This window comes from Cryptomeria japonica, chromosome 11 (genome assembly GCF_030272615.1).
Source record: "Cryptomeria japonica chromosome 11, Sugi_1.0, whole genome shotgun sequence".
Lineage (NCBI taxonomy): Eukaryota > Viridiplantae > Streptophyta > Pinopsida > Cupressales > Cupressaceae > Cryptomeria > Cryptomeria japonica.
The window spans coordinates 163,070,174-163,081,944 of record NC_081415.1 but is presented as its reverse complement, the minus strand read 5'-3'; positions in this window follow the sequence as shown (position 1 = coordinate 163,081,944).

Sequence of the window (11,771 nt, the reverse complement as noted above, 5' to 3'; positions counted from 1 at the left end):
TGGTGTGGTTAATTAAGAAGTTTTTAATATATTTTTATTAAAGTCTATTTTATATAGTTTTAATTTGAAGTTTGTGTATTATTAAATGTTAAATTAATTATATTTTATTAATCATGGATTAATAAATATATATTAATTAATATTTAATTTTGGAATATGTTTTTAATGGGGAAGTATCCTTTGGAAAAAGATTAAATATTATTTAAATTGGAAGATCTTTGAAATAAAATATTTTTATTATTTGGTAATTTTTAAATAATATATTATTCAGGAATATGTATTATTTTTGATTGAATGATATAGGACATCTAGGAGTTTTAGAAATGGAATACTAAAGTATATGAGCATTTTAAAAAATGAATTATTTATCATTGGATATTCTGAGAATTTAAATGATATGCTATTAGAATCATTGGAAATTTAATAATCTATTGATTGAGAATTGGTAAGTTAATGACATTTTCATCTAGTGAAATAAATGGTTTAGTTTTACTTTTCCTCTGAAATGAGAATTAGACAAATGGTAATTTTGCAATTATGGTATTTCATCCACCTTGTAATGGTGATTTTTCTGTTAATGTATTTTTTTGAAAACTTAGATCATTTAGAAAACTTGTTCGACTTTTATTGTTTAAATCAATTCAAAAGAAGGTTGTCCTTTCTCGGTTATTGCCTATGCAAGTTTAATTTATGTATACGCTTTTGTTTAAAGTAATGGCAAGGCCTTGATATGTTTGTTTGGACCCTGTCATTTGGTTGATTTGGGGTACCTGTTTATATCTTCGGTTTCTAGTTTGGCCGTTGTCTTGTGATGGTGTTATAATTGGTCTTGTCCTTTATGCGGGTGTCAAGTGTTGATTTGTGGTTGATCATAGTTGGTCAAGTCTCTAGTTAGAGTACCGTCAAGCAATGGACCTTTGTATTTGCTTTTAACATGTTCAGTTGGATCCGTTTCTATGTAGGGATCATTTATGCATTTATTGACCGATGTGGTCGTCTATATATTGGCTATGTTCGCCTTGATGGCAAGATTGTAAAAGATGTGAACCTTATGTATTCTTAGCTTATTTAAAGGATCAGAGGGGTCTTGCAGTTGAGTAGGCCTGGAGATGTAGCCCTTTACGGGGTGAACTCCGATATCAATTTGGTGTTATGCGATGCTTTTGTTTTTATGTTTCATGTTTTAGCATTAGCATGTATGGATGGCATATTGGTAGAATGTATAAGTGGATTAGGTGAGATGTATCGTAAATGCATGTATGCAGTCGTCTCTTAATGCAGTAATGTGGATCATGAAATAGTGTAGTTTTGATTAGCAGAATGAATTCTATTATCGTTAATGAAAATAAGTATGAATGAAAAGATCTCACTAGTTATGATGAAATTTGAGTGTGTTTTGGAACAAGATGCATGGCATGTGTTTAATATAAAATTGAATGTAATGAATGGATAACAATTATTGGATGAACTCGTCATATTACCTAAATTGTAATTCTAATGGATGACCTTCATTTTGTTACCTACATTTTAACCTTAATAAATGAACTTCATCATAATAGCTATATTTTAACTATAATGGATGATCTCATTTGGTTATCTACATTTTAACCTTAATAAATGAACTTCATCATAATAGCTATATTTTAACTATAATGGATGATCTCATTTGGTTATCTACATTTTAACCTTAATAAATGAACTTCATCATATTAGCTATATTTTAACTAAATTGGATGAACTCATCAAGTTAACTATATTATAACCTTAATGGATGAATTCATATGTTATCTATGTTTTAACTTCAATGGGTAAATTTCCTCATGTTAGGCTCATCTTCAACCATAATGGATGAATGTGTCCTATTATCTATAATGCTAATTTATTGAACAAAATATATCATTGTTTAAAGTAATAACATGAATTTAAGTTAACCTACTTTTCTGGGTCAGATGTCCTGAGTTGAGTTAGATGTTAAGCTACATAATCACGTTGGGAAACTCCTTAGGTATTGTTTAGTCTTCTGTTGTGTTATCTGAACCTTTGATAACTCATTGTATCATTATGTTGTGTCTTATTTAAAATAAAAAAAATAAAATTTGCACTCCATTTGTGTGCTTTAGCTTTATCCCTTCGGGGTTTCCTGGTGGGGCATTACAGAAACAGCAGGCAATAAGGGGACCACCAAAGAAACTAACACCAAAGAAGAAACAACAACCTGTTACTCCTTCTTTGAATTATTTATTGAATGAGATAACTGATAATGGAAATTTGGCTAATGTACACCAACTATATAACACATTTAATGATTCTGACATGGAAAGCATTGAGATCGGTATTATTTTACATCTGGACATATATAAAAAGGTTTTAATTGAAGTTGTGGATGACTTACCCAATGAACTATATAGGAGATTAGAAGCAAAAAGGATTGCAGTGATGAAATTAGATAAGAAACTGAAAGTTGAAAAACTTCTAGCTGTACATCCTATAAATTCAAAAGAAGAAATTGATGAATTAATCTCTGAGGCTAACCGATCTGTTTTTGCCAGTGGACACCGGCAAGTAAGTTTAATGGCAGGAAGAGTAAAAGAGGTTGCAGATGAAACTGCTGATAACTGGGATATATTTTTTGTGGAGAAGGAAAAACAAGAGAAAATGAACCGATCGAAGAAGAAATTTAAAGTATATTAGAAGGATAAGGATAGGGCAAAGGAAAAGTTGGTGGTATTCCAAACATCAAGATCACTGACAATTTACCGCCACCATTGGATACTGCACTGGTACATACAGATGATCCACCAGTTATTGATGCTGAAGGTGTTACACATGATGACACAAATCTTGAATCTAAGATACTCTTCACCATGAATGTGGATACTCAGGAAGTGAATATTGTTGTGGACAAGGATAGTGCAGAGGTTAAGGAAGATAATATTGATTGTAGCAACATAGCTAAGAAACCGATAGAGACTGTTGAGGTTGAGATCCCAACCCAAATAGAGCAACCATTAGATACTAGGAAACCTACTAAAGGAATAGATGTTGGCACAGGGCCATCGAAGACTGAGATATTGACAATTGAACTTACTGAGAAACCTACTGAGGCAGAGGTACACACTGAGGCAGAGAAATCGACAATCACTGAGATATCAAAACAATCTGAGAAACCCTTGCAAGTTGAGATGCAAACCCAGATTGATCCACCGGTAGAAAACACAAGTAAAATGGTACAATTGATGGAAGCACAAAGGTAATAAAGGCAATTGGTGAGACATCCGGCACATCAGCAAGTGAATTCAGACTTACCAATGTTACAAAGGTACTTTTGGATTCAATCAAAAAGATAACGGATTGCAATGCATTGGCCTATAAAGAAATTGATAACACTATACCTATTCTTAAATTGGTTGCACCAAATTGTAACATAGATCATATTAGGGATCCTTTAGGCAAATTGGACACATTGTCCAAATTTATTGTTGACAATGTAATAACCATTGATAAAGTGAATGAGGATATAATAAAGGAGAGAGTTGAAAAAGAGAAGGACAAATTCTTTGATGACACCATAAAGAAGTGCATAGAACACCTGAATATATTATTACCGGCACAGAACTCTACTATTTTAGAGTACAAAGAGCTATACAGGGAAACATGCAAACCTCACCTTCTGACAGAGGACATAGACAAGGAGATCAGTAAAACACAGAAAGAAATTGATGACATAGTTGATAACATAATTGGTTCATCCGGCCACATATCAGTTTTTGAGAAAGAAATGACAGGTTTTGAGGAAAAATTAGAGAAACTTGAGAAAGAAAAGGCAAGGATAAAGTCTAATGCCAGAGAACTTAAAGATAAACTTGGACCCAAGTTGGACAATCTCATTTCTTAGAGAATAGAAATATCTAAGGCATTAATTCAAGGAGAACCATCACTGGAAGTTCACATGCATTATCTCACCGACATGATCCAACAAACTGAGGCAACTTTGAATGACAACAAAAGGTTTATGTAGAGTCTGAATTTGGTTTTGGCAGATATCTTTCAGATTGTAACCAACCGGTTACAGACTTTGAGGTAAAAAAGAATTTGCACTCTTTTGACTATTTTTGACAACCTTTGTCATTGATGTCAAAGGGGGAGTAGTGGAGAGAAAAATGGTTATTCAGAGGAGATCATTTGCTCAGGGGGAGAACATCTTTTTGGAAACTTTTTTTGGACTTCAGTTTTTGGAACAGTTTTTTGTTTTTTTCTCATGAGTGTTGCCATCAATGCTAAAGGGGGGGGATTGTTGGCATTCTACACTCTTATGAGAATAGCTGATATTGTCATTGATGGCAACCAACTGGAAACCAATTAGCAATCATCTATCAACCCACCGGCAGTTACTGGCACTGACAACAGACTTCTACATACATTGGCAGACACTTCACTGGCAGCGGAAGTAATGCATACCGACACTCAAGCCGACATGGAATAAACTTTGTTTATTGTTTTATATTGTAATTATCTTCTGTAAAAGCCAACATGGCATATTGTAAGAGACTCATATATATGTATGAGATCTTATAGGTCATTTTGATAATGATAGTATATGATATAGAGATGAGAGAGAGAGAGAGAGAGAGAGAGAGAGAGAGAGAGAGAGAGAGAGAGAGAATAGATGATATTTTGTATAAGGTGATATAGTTGACAACAAAGGTTTTGGTAATAGACTGAGCTTAAACCGATACTAAACTTGGCATAGTTGATGATGATCTGAAGCAGTAAATTGTATTGGATTTTGATAATCCATTTTGTAAGTCAGTGAGATTTCTGTTTTGTAGTTGAGCAGTGAGCTCTAGGTTGCTAGCCTTCCTGCATGTGTAGGACCCTCATTGTAAGTAATATTTATTCATTGGTCAGTGAGTGAATATTGTGGGTCACAAATCCCACTGAGGCTTTTCCCTTACTGGGTTTCCTCGTTAAATATCTTGTGTTATGGTATGTTCTCTATGTTGTCTCTGTTATTCTTATATACTACATTAATTCTTATTTACCGGTACACTGTTTTGGGATACAAAGTTCTTAATAAGTTTAAATATTCTGCTAACCCATTAGACACTGTTTCAACCCACCTCTCAATGTCTTTAGAACTGTCATTGATTCTAACATATATTATATCTGCAATTGTGTACACTTGTTTTAGCATTTATCTCTTTCCATTTTGTGATCCAGTAAGGCATCTTAGGTCCGGTTCCATTTGGAAATATTGAAGGCATGTTCTACAAGGCAGGTTTTGGATCTGGTTGTATCCAGATATAAAGGAAACATATTCTACAAAGTATTTTGGATTCAAGATTGAAGCCGACATCTTATGAAGCTATTTTGTAGTTGTGTGTGGATATATTGGTCTGATCCCTTCTCCAGTTGAACCAACTTATCAAAGTATTTGGTGCGGATATATAAATAGTCATTTTTCCAAGATAATGATATGGTTGTTGAAAAACAACTAATGTGTACATATTGTACATGCAAAAAGTTTGTGAATTTGAATGTTGTTGGGTAGTATATGTACAATGGATGTAAAATAATTTGTGCACTTCAACAAAACTATATTCCATGCATATGTCAGATGCAATTCTAGCAGTTCAATTTTGTATTCTGGCTTTAAGCCTATTCTCCGGTAGTGAGCCCTCTGGGTAGTGGAATCCTCTGATAGTGAGCTACCCCTTGTATTGTGTAGCTGGTTATATATCCTCTGATAGTTCGACAAGATGATAGATGAGAAGAAGCCTTTGGAAAACAAGAATAATGCAAGATTAGAATCCTATAAATGTTCACAATCCAATATGAATCACAAAGAGGATCCAATTCCGGTAAAGTTAGTAGGATCCAACAAATCCACCAAGGAGGATAAAGGTAAGTCATCGGTCTAGTGATAGGTAAGTAAAAGGAATACCTTCTTTTATGAATCTTGTTATAAATGCAATAAAAATGTTGGGAAAAATGGTGTCTCAACCTTGCATTTATGTGAGGTTACTATTTATAGTAAGTTTTTATTTGAGCACGAAATGGTGCGAAACTCTCCCTGAAGCTTCTGGTTGGCTAGATAAGCATTCCGGTAAAGTTGCGTCGCAAGGTCACAGCTAGTTTTGAAGATATTAAAGTTTTCGTCTTGGAGGGGTGCAATAAAATGTTTAAACTTAATTTTGGGCACTTTAGAGGCTCCGAAACGCCCTGAAAAGTTGCCGTAACCGGCGAAGCGGGTTACAAGGTGATAGAGCACTTCGCGAGCTTTCCGGCGCTTCAAACGGTTCGTCAATCGGACACCCGGTTCTCAAGTTATGGCCTCCGGAAGTTTGTACTCCTGAAATAGGAAAAAAAATTTGTATCGGATACATAAATGAGCTATAAAAGGGAGCGACACGTGTTGATGTGTGCTTTAACATGTCATAGAAGGGAGATAAGGTCGGCTACACCTTATTGGGTGGTTTTAGCCCATGGTTTTGTAATACCGTTTGATGGTTTCTTGTATTGTATCTCCTATTTATGAGGTGTGTGAGATAGAGGTTGGGTGTAAGAGTCTTATGGCTATTGAGTTGCCTCTGAATCTCTGTTTAGTGCTACTCCTGCGAAGAGCTTGCTCTGCAAGTATTTTGTAATATGTTTTTGATTGCTGAATAAAATATTGAGCTGCTTTTGGAGGGTGGGGTTTTTCTCCCGAAAGGGTTTTCCCCACGTAAATCACTGTGTTGTGGTATGAATGCTATTATATCTATTTCTATTTTCTGTAACTGTTGTAATGATCTGAAAAAGTTTTGCATTACCCTCCTCTCAAGGTTAGTGTAGGAAGTTGTTTCCGCTACTTAACTTCCTTACAAGTGGTATCAGAGCCTGATCACCTTTGGTTTCAATTGTGGGCAGTTGGGTTTTTTTTGAACTAATCCAGATTTGAGTGGGAGCTTGTGCAGAAGACACTTTTTGATCTTGTTGCAGGAATATTCAGATGGCGAGTTCGTCAGGGAGAATAGAGGTGGAGAAATTTAATGGAAGTAATTTTGAGATGTGGAAGCTGAAGATGGAAGATCTGCTAATAGATCGAGATCTTTGGGATGCTGTTGATGCGAATGTCCAAAGGCCCTCAGATCCTACTGCGGTAGCTCAGTATGATGTTATGGACCGAAAAGCTAAGGGTCTAATCAGACTGTGCCTGGCAGACTCTGTTCTAATCAATGTCCATGAAGAGAACTCTGCAAAGAAGCTATGGACTAAGCTTGGTGAGATGTATCAAGTGAAATCTTTATTAAATCAAATTTTCTTAAGAAATAAATTGTATTCCTTGAAGATGGAAGAGGGTGGACGAATTGCAGACCACCTAGAAGCATTCAATATGATTGTGGCTCAATTAGTATCCGTCGGTGTTAAGATGGATGAGGAGGAGAAATGTCAGATCTTGCTTTGTTCTTTGCCTGATTCGTGGGATTCTCTTGTTATGGCTATCGGTAGTACTTCTGTTGTTTTGAAATCTGAAGACGTGGTGGGTGCCCTACTCGGTGAAGAGATGCGAAGGAAGGTATCCATCAGTTCAAAGGAAGCCCTAACCGTTCATGGAAGACCTAAGGAGAAAGGCAAGAAGAATGAGAAGCGCGGCAAGTCCAAATCCAAAGGGAGATCGAAATCTCCTTGAAAGTCCAAAGTCATTTGCTGGAATTGCGGTAAACCGGGTCACATCCGTAAGGACTGCAAAGAAGAAAAGAAGAAGAAAAAGAAAAAGTTTGATTCTGATTCTGAGTCCGACAAGGAAGATGGCGATGCATTTATTGCGGCTTTGGCGACTCATGCAGGTAATGATGCCTGGCTAATTGACTCAGGTGCATCTTTTCATATGACTTCCAATAGAGATTGGTTTTCTGAATATGAAGGATTTAATGGAGGTAAGGTGTACCTGGGTGATGATTCACATCTAGACATTGTTGGTCGAGGTAAAGTTAGAATCAGGTTTTCTGATGGTAGAATAAAAAGGATTAATGGTGTGTTGCATATCCCTGGATTAAAACGAAACCTGTTATCTGTGAGAAAACTAATAGATGCAGGTGTGCAGGTAGTCTTTTCTGAAGCAGGATGTAAGACGATTAAGGGTGCTATGGTAGTTGCTAGAGGTGTCAGGTTTGGCACTTTGTATAAGCTTGAAGCATACACTATTGAGTGTAATAGCACTTCTGTAAAAAGTAAATCTGCGGATACTTCACTAGAAGATTTGAAGGTTTCACCTTCAGCAGATGGAAATGGTTTTTGGGTACCTAAGGGTGCTCTTTCGTCTGAAGCAAAGTTACCTGCAGAGAAGACTATGTTATGGCACCAGAGACTTGGCCACATTGGAGAAAAGGGTCTAAGGACCTTGAAAAATAAAAACCTTGTTGAAGGTTTGAATGATTGTAATCTTGACTTTGATTTCTGTGAGCATTGCATTTATGGAAAACAAAACCGCGTTCAGTTTTACTCGAGTTCTCATAAAACTTGTGGTGTTTTGGATCTTATCCATTCTGATGTGTTTGGTCCAGTAGATGTCTCTTCGATTGGAAAATCCACATATTATGTTTCATTTATTGATGATTTTAGTAGAAGGACATGGGTATATTTTCTAAAGAGTAAATCTGAAGTTTTTAGTCGTTTTAAAGAATTTAAAGCAATGGTTGAGTTGCAGACTGGAAAGAAAATAAAATGTTTGAGAACTGATAATGGCGGTGAGTTTTGCTCTAATGATTTTGATAGATTCTGTAAAGACTGTGGAATTAACAGGCAGAAGACAACTCTGTATTCTCCACAGCAGAATGGAGTTGCAGAAAGAATGAACAGGACACTGATGGAAAAGGCTAGGAGTATGTTGAGTGGTGCTGGTCTCGAACAAAAGTTTTGGGCTGAAGCTGTTGCCACTGCTTGCTACCTGATTAACAGGTCTCCTACATCAGCTCTTGTTGATAAAACGCCTATGGAAGCATGGTCAGGTCACAAGCCTTCATTGAGACATCTTAGAGTTTTTGGTTGCGAGGCATATGCACATGTGCCAAAGGAGAAGCGAACAAAGTTGGAGAACAAGGCTGTGAAATGTATCTTCATCGGGTATAGTTATGGTGTGAAAGGATACAAGCTTTGGGACCCTGTTGCACAAAAGGTAATTCACAGTAGAAGTGTTATTTTTAGAGAAATTAAGTCTCCTTCTGTTACATTGCAGCCAGAACAGACTAAAAAAGAAGATGTGATTCAACTTCCTTCTACACCTGAAAGAGTTGAATCAAGACCCCTAGATAGGCAAGAATTTGAGGAGAGCTTGTCTAGCTCTGAATCTTCAGAAGAGGAGGAAGAACCTCCAACTCAGCTTGTTCGAAGGTCTACAAGACATAGACAACCACCTGAAAGGTATTCACCTGATGATTGGAGATGTATTTTTGCTCTGAATACTAGTGTGGATGAACCAAAATCTGTAGAAGAGGCATTAGGTATGAATGATGCAGAATCCTGGAAGATTGCTATGGAGGAAGAAATGGCAGCATTGAAAAAGAATGATACATGGGATCTTGTACCATTGCCTGAAGGACGAAAACCTGTTGGTTGTAAATGGGTGTTCAAGAAAAAGATTGGTTCAGATGGAAGCATTGAGAAGTATAAAGCAAGGTTGGTTGCAAAAGGCTACTCTCAGGTTGAGGGTGTTGATTACGGTGAGATATTTTCTCCTGTTGCAAAAATGACATCCATTAGATTTTTGCTTTCTATTGCTACTGCTTATGATTTAGAGGTTGAGCAAATGGATGTGAAAACTGCTTTCCTTCATGGTGATTTGGAGGAAGATATTTATATGACACAGCCGGAGCACTATGTGGTGAAAGGCAAAAGTAATTTGGTCTGTAAATTGAAGAAATCTTTGTATGGCCTCAAACAAAGTCCTAGGATGTGGTACCAGAAATTTGATACATATGTGTTGAGTTTGGGATTTGAACGTTCTAAATCAGATCACTGTGTTTATTATAAATCTTATGGTGATCATTTCTTATTCATTGCATTGTATGTTGATGATATGTTATTCATTGGCAAAGGGAAAGGTATGATTTTAGAACTGAAGTCTCAGCTCGCTGCTAAATTTGAAATGAAAGATCTTGGTGCAGCAAAGCACATTCTTGGGATGGAAATTAGAAGAGATAGGGCGAACAGAAAGCTATGGCTAGGCCAGAGTAAGTATGTGAATTCAGTGTTACAGAGGTTCAACATGCAGAATTGTAGACCATTGAGTGTTCCTTTTACAGTTGGAATGAAACTATCTGTTTCAGATTGTCCTACATCCCCATTGGAGATGGAAGACATGAGCAGAGTGCCTTACCAGAGTGCAGTTGGAAGCTTGATGTATGCTATGGTCTGTACTAGACCAGATATTGCCCAAGCAGTGGGAGTACTTTCTAGATATATGTCTAATCCTGGTAGAGTTCATTGGGATGCAGTCAAAAGAGTCTTCAGATATTTGAAGGGTACTTCAGAGTATTCGTTGTGTTATCATGGTAATTCAGTTGGAGACATGACTTCCCTTGATATCCATGGTTATGTGGATTCAGATTGGGCAGGTGATATTGATAGCAAAAGATCCACCAGTGCTTATGTGTTTACTTTGTTTGGTGGTGCAATTAGTTGGATGAGTAAGCGACAGGCTGTGGTTGCTTTATCCACTACTAAAGCAGAGTATATGGCAGCTACTCATGCTTGTAAAGAGGCCATTTGGCTTAAGAGACTGTGTTCAGATATTGGAATAAAACAAGGTACAGTGACAATTTACTGTGACAGTCAGAGTGCAATTAGCCTAGCTAAGAACCCGACATTTCATGCCCGGACCAAACATATTGATGTTCAGTATCATTTTGTTAGAGATATGGTCGAAGATGGTAGGGTGAAGCTGGTTAAGGTGGACACTTTGATGAATGTTGCAGATGCTTTAACTAAGGCTGTGAGCACAGAGAAGTTCAGATGGTGTTCAGAGTCTATGGGCCTTATGGCCCCTAGCAATTGATTCATTGTGTTGACATTCCCTTCCGCTCATGCAAGGTGTTCGACAAGTGGGAGATTTGTTGGGAAAAATGGTGTCTCAACCTTGCATTTATGTGAGGTTACTATTTATAGTAAGTTTTTATTTGAGCACGAAATGGTGCGAAACTCTCCCTGAAGCTTCTGGTTGGCTAGATAAGCATTCCGGTAAAGTTGCGTCGCAAGGTCACAGCTAGTTTTGAAGATATTAAAGTTTTCGTCTTGGAGGGGTGCAATAAAATGTTTAAACTTAATTTTGGGCACTTTAGAGGCTCCGAAACGCCCTGAAAAGTTGCCGTAACCGGCGAAGCGGGTTACGAGGTGATAGAGCACTTCGTGAGCTTTCCGGCGCTTCAAACGGTTCGTCAATCGGACACCCGGTTCTCAAGTTATGGCCTCCGGAAGTTTGTACTCCTGAAATAGGAAAAATAATTTGTATCGGATACATAAATGAGCTATAAAAGGGAGCGACACGTGTTGATGTGTGCTTTAACATGTCATAGAAGGGAGATAAGGTCGGCTACACCTTATTGGGTGGTTTTAGCCCATGGTTTTGTAATACCGTTTGATGGTTTCTTGTATTGTATCTCCTATTTATGAGGTGTGTGAGATAGAGGTTGGGTGTAAGAGTCTTATGGCTATTGAGTTGCCTCTGAATCTCTGTTTAGTGCTACTCCTACGAAGAGCTTGCTCTGCAAGTATTTTGTAATCTGTTTTTGATT